At 44.8% G+C, this 18428-nt stretch overlaps 1 protein-coding gene across 7 annotated transcripts in view; it reads right to left on the reverse strand.

The window, feature by feature from the left end:
* Positions 1-18428, reverse strand: part of SMCO4 (single-pass membrane protein with coiled-coil domains 4) — a 62549-nt gene that overhangs the window by 19445 nt on the left and 24676 nt on the right. For 5 of the 7 annotated variants that reach the window (XR_013362413.1, XR_013362418.1, XR_013362415.1 and 2 more), the window contains exon 2: positions 1913-1984. The gene's annotated coding sequence lies outside the window, so the exon portion shown is untranslated. Of the gene's footprint in view, positions 1-1912; positions 1985-2158; positions 2182-16380; positions 16547-18428 lie in introns of those variants that run through there. The other 2 variants (XR_013362414.1, XR_013362417.1) reach the window with 2 other exon arrangements.

The following is an 18428-nucleotide window of genomic DNA, read 5'->3' on the forward strand; positions in this document are numbered from 1 at the left end:
AGAAGCATTTGCAATTATTTAAAGGAGAAGGGAGAGAAAAACCAGCATTAGCAGCATTAGAAGTGCTAGATTAAAAAAAAAAAAAAAAGATGTGGCTAGATTAAACCCCTGTTAGTGTCTTTCAGTTTACTCATAGAGTAGGACAGCGTGGTATTAATGTAAGCTAATTAAATTTCCCTCATTTAAATAAGACCCAACAAAAATAAAACTTCTAAGACTGACTGGAAGGTCCTAGAAGAAAGAGAACTACTTCTTCAAGGAAGTGGCCTGGCTGGGTGGGGAGAAACACCAGGGTCAGGCTGCATCTCCTAGCAGTAGGTCAAGGGCCCTCTCTCTGGAGGGAACGCGGGGGTGGGGAGGACAGGTAAGCGACAGGGCCCCCGGTTTTGTGATGGCAGCAGTGGCTTCCAAGGGGAAGGACCAAGATGGTGCTCAGATCTTACAGGTGGATGGAGGAGGGGGTCTGCCATCCAGCAAACAGGAGGGGCCCCAACCACAGCACGACCAAAAAGCCACCTCACGCAACCCCCATTCAACACCAGCCAGGGGCAGGCGAAGGCCACCTGGGGAGCCGGGCCCCCAAGGTCACTGCTGTTCTGACTTGCCTGTCACCTCCCTTCCCTCTCAGTTTCTGGGTTATTGCTCTAACCCCGGGCCCATGTTGCCCATAAAAGATAAATGTCAGACGCAAAAGCTTAGCTTCAAGAGATTAGCAATTTCTGATGAACCTCAAAGAACAGAATGGACTTGAGAATGACAGGGTGGAGCTGGCTGGCTAGGGGGGAGGCGAGGTTCAAGGTTCGAGGTTCGCCAGTGAATGTTCACGGAGCATCCAGGCACAATTCAGATATGCCCTCAGGGGGCTATTTACGGGAAGACTTGCAAAGAGGCGACTACAATCAAGCGTGGAAACACCAGGGTGGGGTGGAAGAAGGGCAGCCCGGGGAGGGGCCCACAATGACCGAGCCGGGCTCATTAGGACGCACGTCACTGAGAAGGGGATGGTACTACGGGGGTTCCAAGCCTGGAGAAGTCACTATCCACCAGGAGGGAATAAAAAGGATGGACTTCAGGGCGCCTGGGTGGCTCCATCAGGTAAGCGTCTGCCTCTTGATTTCGACCCAGGTCGTGGTCTTGAGAAAGGGACAATTGAGGCCAGTTAGGGAGAGAGAGGTAGGGCACTATGCGCTCAGGCTCAGAGAAATCCCAGATGTGGAGAAATGCTGTGGACAAGATATTAACCAGAGGGAAGGGGACATAACAAATCCACCTGTTGGTTCTAAATATAGACGAGATATTTTCATAACATTTACAAATCCATGTTGTTCATCTTAAATGTTATAGACAAGATATTTACTAAGTTCCCTGGTCAGTTTTCTATAAAAGGCCCACCATAAAAGCCCTCGACGGTGACCTATCAGGGCCACTCTCCCTCTAGGGTACACCTTCGCTTTCCTTTCTGTTCCTACCTTCATTTAATAAACTTTCATTTCACTTCACCCTTTTGCCCACGAGATTCATCTTTCAACTCTGGGAGACAAGAACCCTGCAACCCAGCAACAGTCTCAGGGTCATGAGATCAAGCTGAGCCCTGGGTCTGGCTCTACACTCAGCAGGGAATCAGCTTTAGTCTTGCTCTCCCCCAACCCTATATGGGCTTTCTCTAAAATAAATAAACTAAATCTTAAAAACATACAAACAAACAAACAAACAAATAAAAGGCTTGATTGCCAGGGAAGTAGCACTGGTTAAGACCTTCAGGGATCAACAAGAACCTGGCCAGGCAGAGAAGAGAAAAGAGTACATACAGGACTGGGCATGTTTGAGGAATGCCAGCAACAGTCATCTCTCCCCAAACACTGGCTTCCTTTAGAAGAGAATTTCAGTAGGTACAAATTTACTTCCTGCTTACCTTTTAACTTCAAGAACTGCAGTTTCAGGACTTCAGCAAAATGATTTCCAGTAAAGGTGACTCAAGTTGTTCCTGTTGAGAAATCAGAATAAGAGGCATAAGACGTTTGGGGGAGCTACCCGTCCACAGACTCCTTTTGTGGGATCATCCCCCCCAGTCCATGAGGAGAGGGCAGTCCCATGACACCCCTCCCCAAACTAATGACATGGACACTTGCCCCTGCCAGCTACACTGCCTCCCTCTCACCTTGCCTCATTTGAGGATGAAGATGTGCCAACTTAGGCCAGCAGCAGTGAGATCTCACCCCGAGAAAGACACACACATGCATACAGGAGATGAGCAGGAACGTGCACTGTGCTGCCCCTGAATTAAAGAGCCTTCCCAATGCAGTTTCCAGCAGGCTGGTGGAGCTTTGCTCCCTGCATTCCTGAGATCTGAGATTCCTATAACAAACCCTCTGCCAAGGTAAGCTGGCTGGAGAGCATGGCTGTTCCTTGCAACCCAAAACCAATGACTTAAGAATAAGAGGTCCGGGGTTGGGACCAGAAAAAGAACAGAAGGAGGGGGTGAAGAAAGAGAGGCATCTGGGACAAAGCCTTGAGAAAAATAAAAGAAGATGGAAGAAAGTGTCCTGGACCTCTCAACCCTGTCCCATAACAGCTGAGAGGGAAGGATGGGAGGGATGTGTGAGACCCAGAGAGTAGACTCGACAGAGAATTCCTAAAATCCCAGCAGTATTAAACATTAAGATAGAGGCCTAGATATTGGTGAAAGGGGGCTCTTAATATAGGCATTATCCATAACAAATTAAAGCAATTCTTCCAAAGAATTCTGAAAAGCACCTATAGCAAACGAGGAATAATTAACTATATAACATCCATCTCTAATAAAATAAGAAGTGTAATAATTTGAAGATTGACTTACTGTGGAGTTGTTTTTTTTGTTTGCTTGTTTTTGGGGTTTTTTTTTTTTGGTCTAAAACAACAAACATTTTATTTATTCATGGCCTGGTGGGTTTGGTTTTATTTATTCAAGGTTTGGTAGGTCAACAATTAGTGCTGGGCTCGGCCAGGTATTTTTTGTCTGGTCTTGTCTGGTTCACATATGGAGCTACAGTCAGCTCAACTGGGCTGGGTGGTAGACCAGAAGACTTAGCTCACACACTAGCTAAGTCTTGTCTGCTTACTTGGTTTGTTTTAGTAAATGTAAGTCCCCCCCACCCCGAGAGCTTCAAAGATGTATGCCTACTATCCCCTTGCCATATTTTTCCATTGGTTCTTGAGTTGGTCAACTATGAACTCACCCACTGCAGGGCTTCACAAATCTAACCTCTTCTAGGCCCCTCTACCAAGGAGCGATGATCTTGGTGAGTGAAAGGGAGGGGTGAAAGGCAGAGATGGAAAGGTTCTTCAGGAGCCCTCAATGCTGAGTTAAGTTGGACGGACTTTATTCCAGCAGCATGAGAGTCCAGATGACAGTCGTCTAATCACATATTCTCCAAGAGATAATTACCACTCAGATAATGTAGAAAATTAAAATTGGGCTGCAGAGGGAAAATACGACCCAAACCACAGAGACTGAAGCAATGAAGTCAACAGCAAGCCGTGACCTTTACCTCTGACAGGATCCCTTGCCTGCTGCTGTTGGCCATCAGCAGCAAAGACTTTACAAGGTTCCCCTGCTTCTGGGCCTTCTAAGCAGCTCAGTGCCCCAGGGGTTCCCTGGAGCATCCACTTTCACTCAGCAGGTCACAGAAAAGCACCAGGGATACCAGCTGACCAGCAGAACAAGCTGAAGGGCTGCACTCCAGGCTGCTCACCCCAGGCCCGGGTCCCGGGAGGCTGGCACCACATCCTGTCTCTCTATTCCAAGCAGCAGAGGCACCTGTGCTCTAATCTCCATCCTACCACCTCTTTTCTGGGCCTCTATCTCCTCGACCATAAAAAGAGGGAGGGAGACTAGACCACTGATACTCAAAAAGTTGGTGGTCATCCACCAACTCTTCACTGCTGGTTCACACCTTTTCCAGATTCTGGTGGCTATCGGCATTCCTTGGCTTGTGGCCACACCTCTCCTCCACTTCACTGTCTTCTCTGTGTGACATCTCCTTCTTCCCCTCTCTTATAAGGGCCTTGTGATGACACTGAGGGCCTACCTGGATAATCCAAGGTTATTTCATCTCAAAAATCCTTATCTTAATCACATCTACAAAGACCTTTTCTCTAAATAAGGTAACATTATTTGGGCACATCTCTGGGGCTACCATTTAGCCCACAATAACTGATCTGGATATTGCCCAATGTGTGTGTGACCGCTGTACCTGGTATGCACTGCACACTCATATCAGAGCACCACTGGGGGAGAAAGACCACCACCCTTTCACTCAGCTAGGATCCCTGCTCTTCCTCTGCTGCCCTGGGGGCAGTCATATTGCAGTGGGCACCCCCTGGGAAAGGAAAGGAGGTTAACAGGTGGTAGGGGTACAAAACACAGGTACAGACTTTCCCTCAGGCCTTCCCAAGCTGGTCTCCCACCTTCTTTAGCAGGTAGCGGACAAGCTGCCCCTTCCTTACCCCATTGTCCTGTCCTTCAAGCAGCTTTAGTTGTAAAGTAATTAAATTGATCTGTTTTCTGTTCCAGTGTTTTCAGAGCTTTCAATGTCCAAGTTTGAGAACACAAATAAAACCGTTTTACTAAAATCCTTGTATACCTAGCACTGTCCTGCCACTAACATGTCCTCTCCCCAACACCCTTCCCTGTAGCCTCAAAAACACTCAGGTTTCCTAACAAAATGGAGAAAGCACTGGAAGACTTGACAAGGCAGGGACAGAATTTCACTAGAAGTTTTCTTGCTTTGCAAGAATAGTTCTTGCTAAAGGAACCACTATGTTGAAACCCTCTGCTATGTTACACATCAGCTTTAAAGGGCAGACGATGTAAAAAATGGCTGAGAATGTATAAAATGATAACACTCGATTCAGGTATGGCCACAGTAAAAGAGGCACTCTGTTCATTCAGCTACTACTGGGAGTTATGTAACAGGCATAATCTTTCTGGAAAGCAATTTGGCAAATTCTTATTAAATAGCTTAAATCGTAATTTCATTTTCAGAACACTACGGTAGAGAATGAAGCAGAAATGAGGACAAACCTCAGTGCTCAAAGGTACCCATGACAGCGTTAGACATGAGATAAAAAACTGGAAATAAACTTACTAGCCAACAAACAGAAATGATGTGATAAATTATTTGTGTTCACAAATAAGGTTTATGCAGCTATTAAAATGACATTTTACATGGGAGTGCCTGGGTGGCTCAGTCAGTTAAGCATATGCCTTTGGCTCAGGTCATGATCCCCGGGTCCTGGGGTCGAGCCCTGCATCTAGCTCCCTAATAAGTGGGGAGTCTGCTTCTCCCTCTCATCCCACTCATTCTCTATCTCTCTCAAATAAATAAAAATCTTTAAAAAAAAATTTAAAAATATATTTTAAATTTAAATGACACTTTACAAAGAATTTTTAATGAAAATAACAATCACAATGATAACAGCTAATCCTTACATGGGCCAGGCATAACTTAAGCTTATTATTCCCACTTTACAGATCAGAAAATGGAGGCAGCAAGAATTAAGACACTTGCCCAAAGTCATCCTGCCAGCAGGAGATAGCGCTGGGGTTTAAGCCCACCCAGTCTGGCTCCAAAGTCCATGCTCTTGAGCCCTGTGGCAGGCTAAAAACTGGCCCCAAAGATATCATGACCTAAACCTGGAACCTGTCACCTTATACAAAAAAACGGTCTCTGCAGATGTGATTAAGAGAAGAATCTCAGAGGCCCCGGGTGGCACAGTGAGTTAAGCATCTGATTCTTGGTTTCAGCTCAGGTCGTGATCTCAGGATGGTGAAATCCAGCCTGCATGGGGCTCCACACTCATTGTGGAGTCTGCTTAAGACTCTCTCTGCTCTCCCCCCACCACATGCATTCTCTCAAATAAATAAACCTTAAAACAAAACTTAAAAAATAAGATACGAATCTTACAATGAGGAGATACCCTCAATTATCCGAGTGGACCCTACAGGCCACCACCAGTGTCCTCATAAGAGAGGCAGAGATTACACACACACACACAAAGCACATGAGGCAGATATGGGAGATGAGGCCACATGCCAAGGAATGCCAAGGGTAGGACAAGGAGTGGCTTCTCCCTAGAGCCTCCAGAGGGAGCACAGCCTTGCCTATACCTTGCCCGGAACTTCTGGCCTCCAGAACTGAAAGAGAATCACTTTCTGTTGTTGTAAGCCTCTCCATTTATGGAAATTTGTTACAGCAGCCCCAGGAAGCTAGCATAAGTTCCTATGCTGCTCTGCTCTCAATGCAAGAGAAAAATATTATGTGAAATAGGAAAAGTAGAAATAGAAATTTATACACAATGCTCTTAATTATGCGTACAAAAATGCATGCAAATACAACAAATGGTTTGTAGTGATTATCTCTGAGTACTAGAATTATGGGTAATTTTCAGCATTATGCCTTTTGATATTTTTCCAAGTTTTTACAATTAGTGTGAATTACTTTTATAAAGGGAAGAAAATTATTTTTTAAAAAATTAGCAACTCATGATATTCCTATAACTCTAACTCAATCACAAAAATTAGAAAACAGGAGGGGCCAAACTCCCTGAGAAGATGATTTCTTCAGTCTCAGAGCAACACCTGTAAAATCAGGAATCCAGATGCATGCCGTTCTCAAAGTCACTCCACTCAACCCTCGGCCTCTTTAAAGCCTATTAATTTTCAGACTCCGGCAGGAACACGACGTGGCTGAAAAAGTTTCAGGCTTTGAAACAAAAAGGATAATTGGAGCTGGTAAATGTTTTCCTGTCTATGGATCCATATGATGGGGTATGAGGAGGGGAGCAAGGGAGATTTTTTATGCATTCCCAGAGCTCATCCAGCCCAAAGCAGTGTGGGCCATGTGCCAAGAACCAAAAGCACTGGTTAATAAACATGTAAATGTTTGATTTCTCTGTAGGTGACTTCACAGAATGAAACATCAAATTAAACACTAGGTTAATCTTCTTACCGAAGTCCTGACTCCAAGGCTATTCTGACACAAAACCCTCCCACTGGCATCTGCACAGGCATCAGAAGACCAAAGACCAATTTTACCGTATCGACATCACATCCCTTGATTAAATAGATTCATGGAAAGAGTGTATTAACATCCCCAACCCCCCTTTTATGGGAGATACTGGATCAAAATAGAAAGTAGGATGTGTTGTGTGTTTTGTTTGGAGTGGAAGGGAAGGGAAGATCGCTGGTCCCCTCCACAATGCGCCAGGTCAGAGCAGTGGAGCGTGAAAAGCACATTATTAGGTTTTATTCAGCCCACCCTGTGCTGTACGGTACAGCGAGTCTGGGCCCTGGGCTGATGAGACCACAGTGCGGAGCTCATTCTTTAGTGTCAGATTCTTCAGAGCACACTTACTCATTCTTTGTTCAGCCAATCAATGTATACACACACCTACTATGTGCGAGGCACTGAGTGGTGGTTGGCTCACATTCTAAAAGATCATATTTCTGAAGCACTATCCTCTCAGGTGAAACGAGTGGGCAAATAGCCCACATCTTAATGATCTTCATCAGTTGTTTGGATCACAGGGATACCAGCCGTGGCCAAGTATTGCAAGGAATACCTAAACAGATCGGGCAGAGTCTTGAAAATGGGGAAAAAAACAGAAAGCAAATGGTTTAGCACTGTGTATCTTCCTTTTCTCCAAATCTTTTTATTTTATTTATTTATTTATTTTTGCTCGCATTGCATGCTTAAATCTACTAGCACTTAACCTTAGGAGGTACTCATAAAATATCTGAGATATAACTAATGGACACAAGTAATCAGTTTCATCTGTAAAAGTAGAAAAGCCAGGCTATACCATGATTTCCCAAGGAAAATTCTGAGAACCCTAATACTTTGAGATATGCCAAGAAAAGGAGGTTCACATGCCATTCATCTTGGGAAATACCACACTCTGTGGCCTCCCACCCCCCTTCAGGAGTCACAGTGCACATTACACACAGTGAAGGATCTGCGAAATCCTTCAATTCAAAGCCTGCTTACTATCCCCAAATCTAGTCAAGCACAGATGCCCCTCATGCTTAACACTTACTGACATCACAGAGAACCAATGTTCTAAGGAAATTCTGGAAAAACACTGGCCCAAACGCTTCACTGGTTCAAAAAACATTTATTAAGCCCTTGCAATAATGATATGATGATGATGAAAGAGCCAAAACGGAACGAGTTAGCATTTAATAGGTACAATCCTTGGCATTACTGCCACCAAGATAAATATATGAAACCTGGCTCACAGTGTACAGTCTACTGGAAGAGCCCTGAGAACATGATCAGTAAAACCAGTATATATAAAAAATCATGTATATGTGTGTACACATACTTGCACACAAGGATGGAGAGCTGGTGAGGACAAGTGTTCCTGGCAGATGGGAAGCAAGAGACTCCACTGTGTGTGGATGAATGAAGACAATTTGGTTTTCAAAGTATGGTCCAAGACCCTCTCGAGGGTTACTGCAAGGCCAAAACTATCTTCAACTGTGTTGACATTTGCAATGATGGTACAAAAGCAACGACAGGTAAACCTGCTGGTGCCTTTGCAAAAATCGAGGAGTGGCATCGGACCATATTAGTAGTCACCGTATTCCCCACCATCATGCACTCACCATTAAAAAAAAAAAAAAAAAAAAAGTCAATTTCATCTAAGAATGTCCTTGATGAAGCAGTAAAAAGGTATTAATTGTATTAAATATCGACCATTAAGTACACATCTTTTTAATATCCCATCTGACAAGATGGTAAGCACTCATAAAGCACTTCTGCTGCCAGCCAAAGTGTGATGGTTGTCAGGAAGGAAAAGCACTCATGTGACAGAGCTGCAAGATGGATCAGCCACTCTTTTTCATGAAACACCATTTTTATTCAAAAGAATTAACAGAAAAACTGTGGTTATTCAGACTTGGGTATTTGTAGAAATTTTCTCAAAAATGAATAACATAAGCTGGTTATTTCAAGAAAAACTGATGATGTTTGCTGCTAAAAAAAAAAATGAGCTTTTGAGCAGAAACTAAAATTTTGAAAAACTTGTATCAGCCACTGTGAGCTTTGGAGCATCCCAATACATATAGACTTTTCAGATGAGGGTGGTAGTAATATTAACAAAAGTACTATTTTCCATATGGCTAAGGTGTGATGTTTCAAAATGCATAAAAGATCCTTCCAATCTGCAAGGTGGACCAACAGATTTTAATGTAACAAAGTATGAAAAGTCCATTGATGGGATATCAGATTCTCCACTGCAACAATCACTTGTCAAGCTCTGTTCAAAGACTATCCACAATTTACTGAAAAGGTCATTAAAACACTCCTCCCTTCTCCAACTAAGTTTCTGTGTAAGGCTGTATTGTCTTCACACAGTTCACCCAACACAACATATTGCAATAGGATGGCTGTAGAAGCATTAGTGAGAATCCATCTGTCTTCTGAGAAAGCAGGCTTCAAAGAGATCTGGACAAATGTGAAACAAAGTCACTCTTCCATTAAATGTTTTTTATCTTAGAAATCGTTAACTTCCATTAAAAATATTACTTACGTCACCATGTAATGGGTTTATTACTGCTATATTTAAGCTAATTGAATAAGTATTTTAAACCTTTTCAATTTCAATTTCTAATATAGGCTGCGAGATTGCTAGATAAGGTCCATATATTTGAAAGTTCTTTGGGGAAATCATTAATTTTTAAGAATTTTGTTTTGTTCTGAAACAAAAAGTTTGAGAACAGCTGGTCTCGTGGCCAGGGAGCAGGGAGGCGCAGCAGGTGGTGTGTGGAGAAGAGGCAGCAGGGAAGGACACCCGTGGTCTCCCACACAATGACGAGGTGTTCTGATCTGATCTTACAAGAGCCAGGGAACCAGGTAGAAACTGACCGGGTATGGACAGATCTGCTTTGAGAAAGAGCAGGGACACCGCAAAGGGGCCCGTTACTCTAGGAGCATACAATTCCAAAAACAAGTCTGTGTGCTAGGAAGTCAAACCGTAGCACTCTGGAGGTCCATTGTAACAATCGGGGGAAAATGAAAGACCAGTTTCTGTAAGAGAGCAGGAACAGAAGAGTATCAACATTTAATGACGGAAAGGAAAGAAGTGGAGCCTTGCAGAACAGACTGGCAACCAAAAGGAGGGAAGGATTCAGTAACAAAGAGCAAGGCTCTTGTTACTGAGGATGCCACAGTCAAGATGCATTTCAGGCAAGTTTGGAAAATAAAATAACAATAAAGGAGCCAGCAAAGAGCAATAAACTGCAGCAGTAAAAGGGGGAATGAATATAGCCTGGAGAAGACAAACAGAAGTGTTTAGAAATAAAAAGAGTAGGGAAGAAGGGAAACCAGCTCCCGTTTCCAGAGTGTGAGCTCCACCACCACATGGGCAGGAGCAGATGGGGCAGGAAGCACTGCAGGAGCCCATGAGAGTCCCGCAGCGCCCCCCAGAGGAATGGGAAGGCCGGCCTAGACAGCCAGGCCGCTTGAGCAAGTGGCTCACCCAGGGAGACCTGGATTATACCAACCCAGAACACAGACTGTGTAAAACAGACAAAACACAACTATTGAAAGTTGCTCACAAGGAGCCTACAGTCGTTACTAAGTTAAGAAGAAGAAAGAAGAAAGGAGAGAAGAGGAAGAAGAGAAGAAGTAGTAGTAGTAGAAGGAGGAGGAGGAGGAGGAGGAGGAGGAGGAGGAGGAGGAGGAGGAAGGTAGTTGTAACTGAAATGAGAATGGTGTCCTAGAGAGAACTCCAGCTGGAAGATCTTGGGAAGGTGCTTGAACTCACTGGACCTTGGTTTTCTCTTCTGCAACATGAGGAGTCTACTATGGACTTCCCAAAGTTGGGGGTGGGGAGAATAACACATCGCAGACACTCTGAGCACACATCTGGCATATGGCAGATACTCATTGAACAAAAGCTGTAATTATCATCACTGTAGTTATGATATCAGGGCCAAAGCAGAATGTAGAATAGCCATTCACTAAAACTGGCCATGAAACCCCCAAAGTCAAACATCAAGGTTTTAAAAATCACCAGTATATAAGCACAGAGAAAAAAATCTGAATGGCTTTGCCCGAGGCTACGCTCACTCAACAGATGAGAGAACTGCCCTTGACCTTGGTTGGGCCTGGTATCACGGGGCCTGCAGGGTCCCTCCACTAACAAAGGAACACTGTCAAGCACAAAAAGATCCAAGTAGGAAGGAAGGGAAACAACCAAACCACCTTCCTGAACAGCCAACACTGCTACATCTCCTGACCACCATGATCAGCCCTGATGGAGGGGGGTATATGGTCATCACCCCCATTTTAGGAACCAGAAGCAGTCCCATGGCTGAATCGCAGAGAAGTAGGGTAGCCAAGGCCTCTATCTCTAGACCTGGGGATCTAGAACTCTTTCACAAGACCACAATGCCCATCCCCACAGGAACTGGAGGGCCCTCCCCACAATGTGGGCCAGCAGCTCTTCACCCAGTTAGAACAGAACACTGGGAATCCACTGGTTTAAAAGATAATCTCAAACAAACAAATAAAGTCACTCAAGGGGCACCTGGGTGGCTCAGTTGGTAAAGCATCTGCCTTCAGCTCAGGTCATGATATCAGGGTCCTGGGATTGAGCCCTTTATTGGGCTCCCTGCTTCACAGGGAGTCTGCTTCTCCCTCTGTCTGTCTGCTGCTCTCCCTGCTTATGCTCTCTCTGTGTTAAATAAATAAATAGAATCTTAAAAAAAAAAAAAAAAAACTACTCAAAAGATTCTGAACCATCTATAGAGGTAAACATGGTCAATCAAAGAAATGCTTTCTAGAAAGGTCAGATAGGAAAAGGAGAGTAAAGAAGATTTTGATAGATATAGTCAATGCAGTCAAAAATGAGACTCCTGCCTTTCTTTATCATCCCTGGTTAACAGAATCCCCGGGCCTGGGCTTGTGAGCCAGTTCTACGTGACCCTGCTCCAGAGAGACATCTAGCGAACAAGGAGCTGTTTCTTTATGGACGTAGTAAGTGCTGTGAACTTGCAGGCCAGGTTACCATGTGGCAGGTCATGAAGGGCCTGGCTGAGTCCGAGAGGTGAAGGGAGCACATGCAGAGGCCCCAAGGGGGTCTCAATCCCACGAGACAGAAAGAGCTATAAGGCTTAAGCGGCCAGCAGGGACCAGGCTGCACAAGCCTTGTGAGCGCCCAGACTGTATTTCTCCCCAGAGCATGTGACCCTGCTCTAGAAAAGCAGCATCCAATTTGCATTGTAAAAAGTTATTTCTTGTGGCCCCAGCTCAGAGTGAAAGCATAGATGTCTGTCAAACAGAAACTTCCCAACTTTTTATAACTTATAGAATGAGAAAGACATTTTACTCTGCAACCCAGTACATGTGCACATACACACGCACACACAGAGCCTATGCGAGGCAGGCCAGCCCTCGGCTGGAACCCTGACATTCTCTGTGACTCTAAGCCAGTTTCTCAACTTCCCTGAGCCTGTTTCCTCATCTGAAAACAGGAATAATAATAATGCCTCCTGCATAGGGTTGTGGGGCATAAATTAGCCAATATATGTAAAACCCTTAGCAACTTTAGTAATCTTTTTCTATATGACTATTATTATACACAAATACATGTTTCACAAAATAAAATTCCACCTTACTACATGCACTGCACTCTAATGGTTTCCCATTCTCCTTTCCTTCCTTTCTCTGTCTCCCTTTTTTTTTTTTTATGATTTTATTTATTTCTTCATGAGAGACACCCAGAGAGAGAGGGGCAGAGACACAGGCAGAGGGAGAAGGCTCTGGCAGGGAATCTGATGTGAGACTTGGATCCCAGGACCCTGGGATCACAACCTGAGCCAAAGGCAGATGCTCAACAACGGAACCACCCACGTGCCCATCTCTCTTTTTTTAAGGCTTGTAAATACCCCTAAATTACTTCCAGAACCCAGTAACCAGTAACTAGAGTCATCAGCTACAGTTGGAGTTGGTAGCTTGGGCTGGGGTGATGGCAGTGGAGAAGCAGGAGGGGACAGAGCTAACAGGACTCCATGACAACCAGATACAGGGGTGAGAGAGAGGGAAGTGGCACAAGGGCTCTCAGGCTCTGATGATGGTGCCATTTCTGAGACAGGGAAGCCTGGGGAGGTGCAAGTGTAAATCTGTGGGAGGACAGAGATCAGACTCGTGAGTCTAGATACTCTCTTTCCGTCTAGACTTTCCGCCTGGAGGAGGATTTGGGTGGGGGTGACGGAAGGAACCTTCCCTGAAACACTTCACCAAGCAGGGACCCACGCAGAGAAATTTCACATCAGGACCGCAGATCCTAATAAAGAAGGCATTCTTACAGACTGTGCTCTGGGAGGCGGACAGCTTTCGTGAACCAAGCACAGCACCAAGTCGTTGATGGAGGAACGTGGGGACTTGGGACTCCTGCCAATGCCTTTCCTTATCTGATCAACATGAAGCACTAATCACATTTAATTAGAGGCCATGTGCCCCTCTGTTTCCTCCACTAGGCGAGCCACTTCGAGGCAGGGACCACCCTGCTCAATCTTTCTCCTCCCCAGGCCTCCCTAGCATGCTGCCCTGCCTGCTGCCTATAGTAGGTGTTCAACAAACATCCACCGAATGAATGCTGGTGATTCCATACAGTAAAATTCCCAAAAAGGCCACTTATGTTGCAGGAAACTAAGATAAGGCAGAGCAAATGGGGGGGGGGGAGGGGACAGAATTTACTGGGAGAATTCTGATCATTGAAGGGTGCGTGCCAACAAAAAGCCAACTGTTCACAGAGAAAATGAATTTTCAAGAAAATGTTAAATTCTGTAATGTGCGATGGGTATGGATCTTCATCACCATGACCAGAAACACGAAGCAGGTCTGTGATGGAGTCAGGAAGACAAAAGAATATAAAACAGGGAAAATGAAGCATAATAGGTATATATCATTTGGCCTCTTCCAGAGAGCACCCTGAATGTTCAGTTCTTGGCCTCTCTTCTCTTGCCTCTTCCCCCCATCAGCTCTAGGCCTTCCGGTGATGCCTCTCTGTTTCCAATCCTCTACCATCCTTGACAGCCCAACACCTGTTGCGTTATGTGTTTCTTTCTCTAAATACATAACTTGTTTCCCCAGGAGACAGGAAAGTGGTTCCTCACATTCTGATCCACTGCACCTCACCTCTGGCACAGACGAGGCACCCCATGGTGGTTGATAAATTGATTTTTACTCTGATTATTTAATTTTGTCATTAAATGCCAAATCCAGACACGTAATTTCTAGTCTTACCCCCTTTAGTGGCAACTGTTACTAACACTAGGATTTTTAATAGTAGCAGCCACATTTATCCAGCACCTACCACATATAAGACACGGCTAAGGACTGTAAATACATCTTCTCCGGTAACTCTCAATCTGCAGGGTTGGGATTATTATTCCCATTTTACAAGCGGCAAGATTGAAGCTCAAAGACAATACAGGTTAGCAAGTAGCAACACCAGGATTCAAACCCAAGGCGACCTAACTTCAAAGTCAAATAAATGCACACTCTAGAATTTCAGCACTAGTTTCTCTAGCATGGAAATGTAGGGAACAGCCCATCTGATATGGAGTCCATCCTCAGTGCTCACCAAGACATGATTAGAGCTCACCTCAGAGAAAGCTTTTGTAGATCTGAAAGGGCCCTAACTGATCAACACCCATTCATTCATTGCCTATGAATACCTAAATCAGGCCAAGCTTGTTTTAATGCTGTGATTTAAAAAAAAAAAAAAAAGGAATATGCTAACAGCATCATTTGTTTCTAAAAGAACATTTAAGGGACGCCTGGGTGGCTCAGTGGTTGAGTGTCTCTGCCTTTGGCTCAGGTCGTGATCTCAGGGGTCCTGGGATCGAGTCCTGCATCAGGCCTGCTTCTCCCTCTGCCTATGTCAATGCCTCTATGTCTGTCATGAATAAATCAAATCTTTAAAAAAAAATTTTTTTTAAAGAACATTTTAAGTTAAACGAAGAAACAAACAGCATTCAGAACAATCAGCTCATCAGTGTCAAATAGTTAATAAAATAATCACACAGCTTGTCACAGCCTCCCTACCTCCAATGTTACCATCCTCCCCAAAGTTTTCACACACGTGTTCTTTCATCTGAACATTCCAGTACGTGTGAGTCAACTATTGTTACCATTGTACTCATGAGAAAAAAGGTGAGCTAAGAGAAGCTCAGTGACTGCTGAAGATCACAACACCTATTTTTTGGGACCCTTGGTTATAAGCAACTAAACAAAGCACCTCCAGTGAGCTGAGGCAAATGAGCAACTTTACCACAGGAAGGGCAGGTGGCAGCTGGGGATTCCCAGATGAACACATTCCTCTCTCTGCTTCTCTGCCTGCGGCTTCCTCCTACCCCCCAACAGGCCAGCTCTCTCCTCCAGACCGGAAACCAGGGCCACCAGAGTTCAAGACCCCCATTCCCATTTCACCACGTCCGAGGGAAAAGCTCTTGGGCCTCCAGTTCAAAACGTCCAAGACATGGGCTTGAAATGATGTCTACTAGGCCTTTCTGCTCCCCTCTGACCTACACTGGGTAGTAGGTCCATTAAATTGTCTCCCTTCTCCAACACCCAATATCTTTGATCTGACTGAGAAGTCCACAAGTAGCAAAACCAGTTCCATGCTTTTCTTTTGTATTTTCCATGTAGAAGGCTGCCTTCCATTCACTTGGGTATAGGATGTTCCTGTACTGTGGAAAGCCCCATGTTAACATCCAATTCCATGGCTGCAATTACTGTCTTGGAGTCTCTGAGACCCCTGGGCCTCACAATAAATTGTTCTTTCACCAAAACAAACAAACCCCTCAGAGAGAGCCCTGACTGGCCTAGCCAGGTCCACCAATGGTCCACCAATGGCACAGGGGGCCAATCAGGAAGGACATTTAGGCAGGCCCAAGAGTGGAGGAAGGAGAAGCAGTTCTCCAGGAGTGGCAGGGAGTGGGGGGTGCCAATTCCAAAATAAGTAAGGGAATTAAACAGATTAAATATCAAAACTAAGTGGAAGTCCTATACACACATGACTCAGCCACTGCTCTTCAGACCCAAGTCCAGTGATCCTCTTTCTACACCAGGGCTGACATTACCTGGCCGTAAACTGTGAAGTGACAACAGAAAAGAACACTAGATAACAAGGTGCTAACTGCATAGTAAAGAGGTTTAGCACAAACAAAATCAGAGAGAGATCAATGTGCCCATTTCCATTGAGTAATGTCCTAAAATTTGAGATCTACATTCCACCATCTCATGCTAGAAGAGCTGAAAACTGTATTTCTTCATTGGTGAAAGTCACCAACTCCCCTCCACCACCACACCTCCCCTCTGCCCTTACAGCTGAGGGATGACAGCCTCTCCTTAGGTCCGGGTATACTTGTTCCTCTGTGCTGCTGGAAGGTTCATCTGGGCCCAGCTGTTGACTAAAGGTCCCTTCTTCTGAGGAAAGAAGCAGGACTCAGAAACGCAAACCAAGCCTACGAAGATGCACCCAGTTGCCCAACGCTCTGCAGGGACTGGAGGTGGGCACGGCAGGGTGAGTGCTCAGCCCTCAGAGGAAGCTTGCTCACATCTCAGGAAGCAGAGGCGAGGAAGGGAAGTGGGCAGGGGGTACTTCTCCAGCACTGCCTCCTTAAACTGCTACAATTCACTCAGGGTTCTTTTTCTCCTTCTTCTTGCACTTAATCAAGTACTGCTGTAGCTTTCACTCATTGCCAGGCACTTCTCGAAGTATTTCACAAACATTCCTTGTTTTAGTGGGTGTGGAGGTGAACTTTCACCAGCTTCACCAGTTGCAAGGGAAGGGGTTACAGACTCCTAAAAGGACCCAGGTTACAGGATTTTTCCCCTCCTTTTCTCAAAAGTCTAAGCAAAACCTAGAGGTCTTATATCAATTCTCATTTCTCCGCCTCCAGCATCTTACATCTCTCCTTGAGTCCACCTCATTCTCTCCTTCCACAGAAATGAAAACAGACCAGAAACTTCTCTTCAGACTCCAAATCTAAAGTTAATTAAGTTAATGAAAAGCTAATATCTATCTATTAAGCACTTACTGGGTACTAAGCACTTTCTATACCTTATCTTGCCTAACTCTTGTCATGTTCTATAAGGTGACGCCTGCCTTTCAGCCCACTTTACAGAAGTGGGAACAGGCCAAGGGAGGGGAGGCAACCCTCTGGGCCACCATCCCAACAGGCCACTAAACTGGCAGCTGTGATGGGGGAGGGGCAGCGATGATAGACTGTGCATCCCTACTTGGGTCCATACTAAAGGCCTCACTGGAGCACCACTATTGTGTCGCTAGAAAATCTACCCTTGAGAAGAACACATGTGGGCTGCCTCTCCAAAAAAATTTTTTTAATATTTTATTTTATTTATTTAAGAGAGAGAGAGAGCGCGCGAGAACAAGAGAGCATAAGCAGAGGGAGTGGCAGGAAGAGGGAGAGGGAGAAGCTGCTCCCCACAGAGCAGAGAGCCTGATGCAGGACTCGATCCCAGAACCCCAGGATCACGACTCAAGCTGAAGGCAGGCACTCAACTGACAGAGCCACCCAGGGGGCCCCCAAAGTGTTTTTTTTTTTAACTTGAGGCAAAATTTGCATAACATAAATTAACCATTTATGGTAAAGTGTTCAACTCAGGGGCATCTAGGACATTTATAATGTTGTACAACCACTGCCTCTACCTAGGCCCAGAATATTTCCATCACCCCAAAAGAAAACTCATACCATTTGGGGGTCAATCCCCATGTTCCCCTCCCCCAGCCCCTGGCAACCACCCAGTGGTGATCTCCATGGATTTGCCTACTCTGGATATTTCACATATATGGATTCATACAATATTTGGCCCTTCGTGTTTGGCTTCTTTGTCCTATAGCATAATGTTTTTGAGGTCTCTTCACAATGTAACATATCTGTAATTCATTCCTTTCTCTGGCTGAGTAATATTCCGTTGCATGGATATACCACACTTTAGCCATTCATCTGTGGATGAACATTTGGGTTGTCTTCACTTAAGTCCTATTAACAGTGCTACTATGAACATTCGTTAAAAAAAAGAAAAAAAAAGATTTGAGACCTCATTTTTTATTTTTTCACATATATACCTAGGGTAGAATTTCTGGGTCCTATGGTAATTCTCCACATAACTTTTTTTTTTTAATTTTTATTTATTTAGGATAGTCACAGAGAGAGAGAGAGAGAGAGAGGCAGAGACACAGGCAGAGGGAGATGCAGGCTCCATGCACCGGGAGCCCGATGTGGGATTTGATCCCGGGTCTCCAGGATCATGCCCTGGGCCAAAGGCAGGCGCTAAACCGCTGCACCACCCAGGGATCCCTCCACATAACTTTTTGAATAACTCCCTAAAATATTTTTAAAATATGAA

This window comes from Canis aureus, chromosome 23 (genome assembly GCF_053574225.1).
Source record: "Canis aureus isolate CA01 chromosome 23, VMU_Caureus_v.1.0, whole genome shotgun sequence".
Classification (NCBI taxonomy): domain Eukaryota; kingdom Metazoa; phylum Chordata; class Mammalia; order Carnivora; family Canidae; genus Canis; species Canis aureus.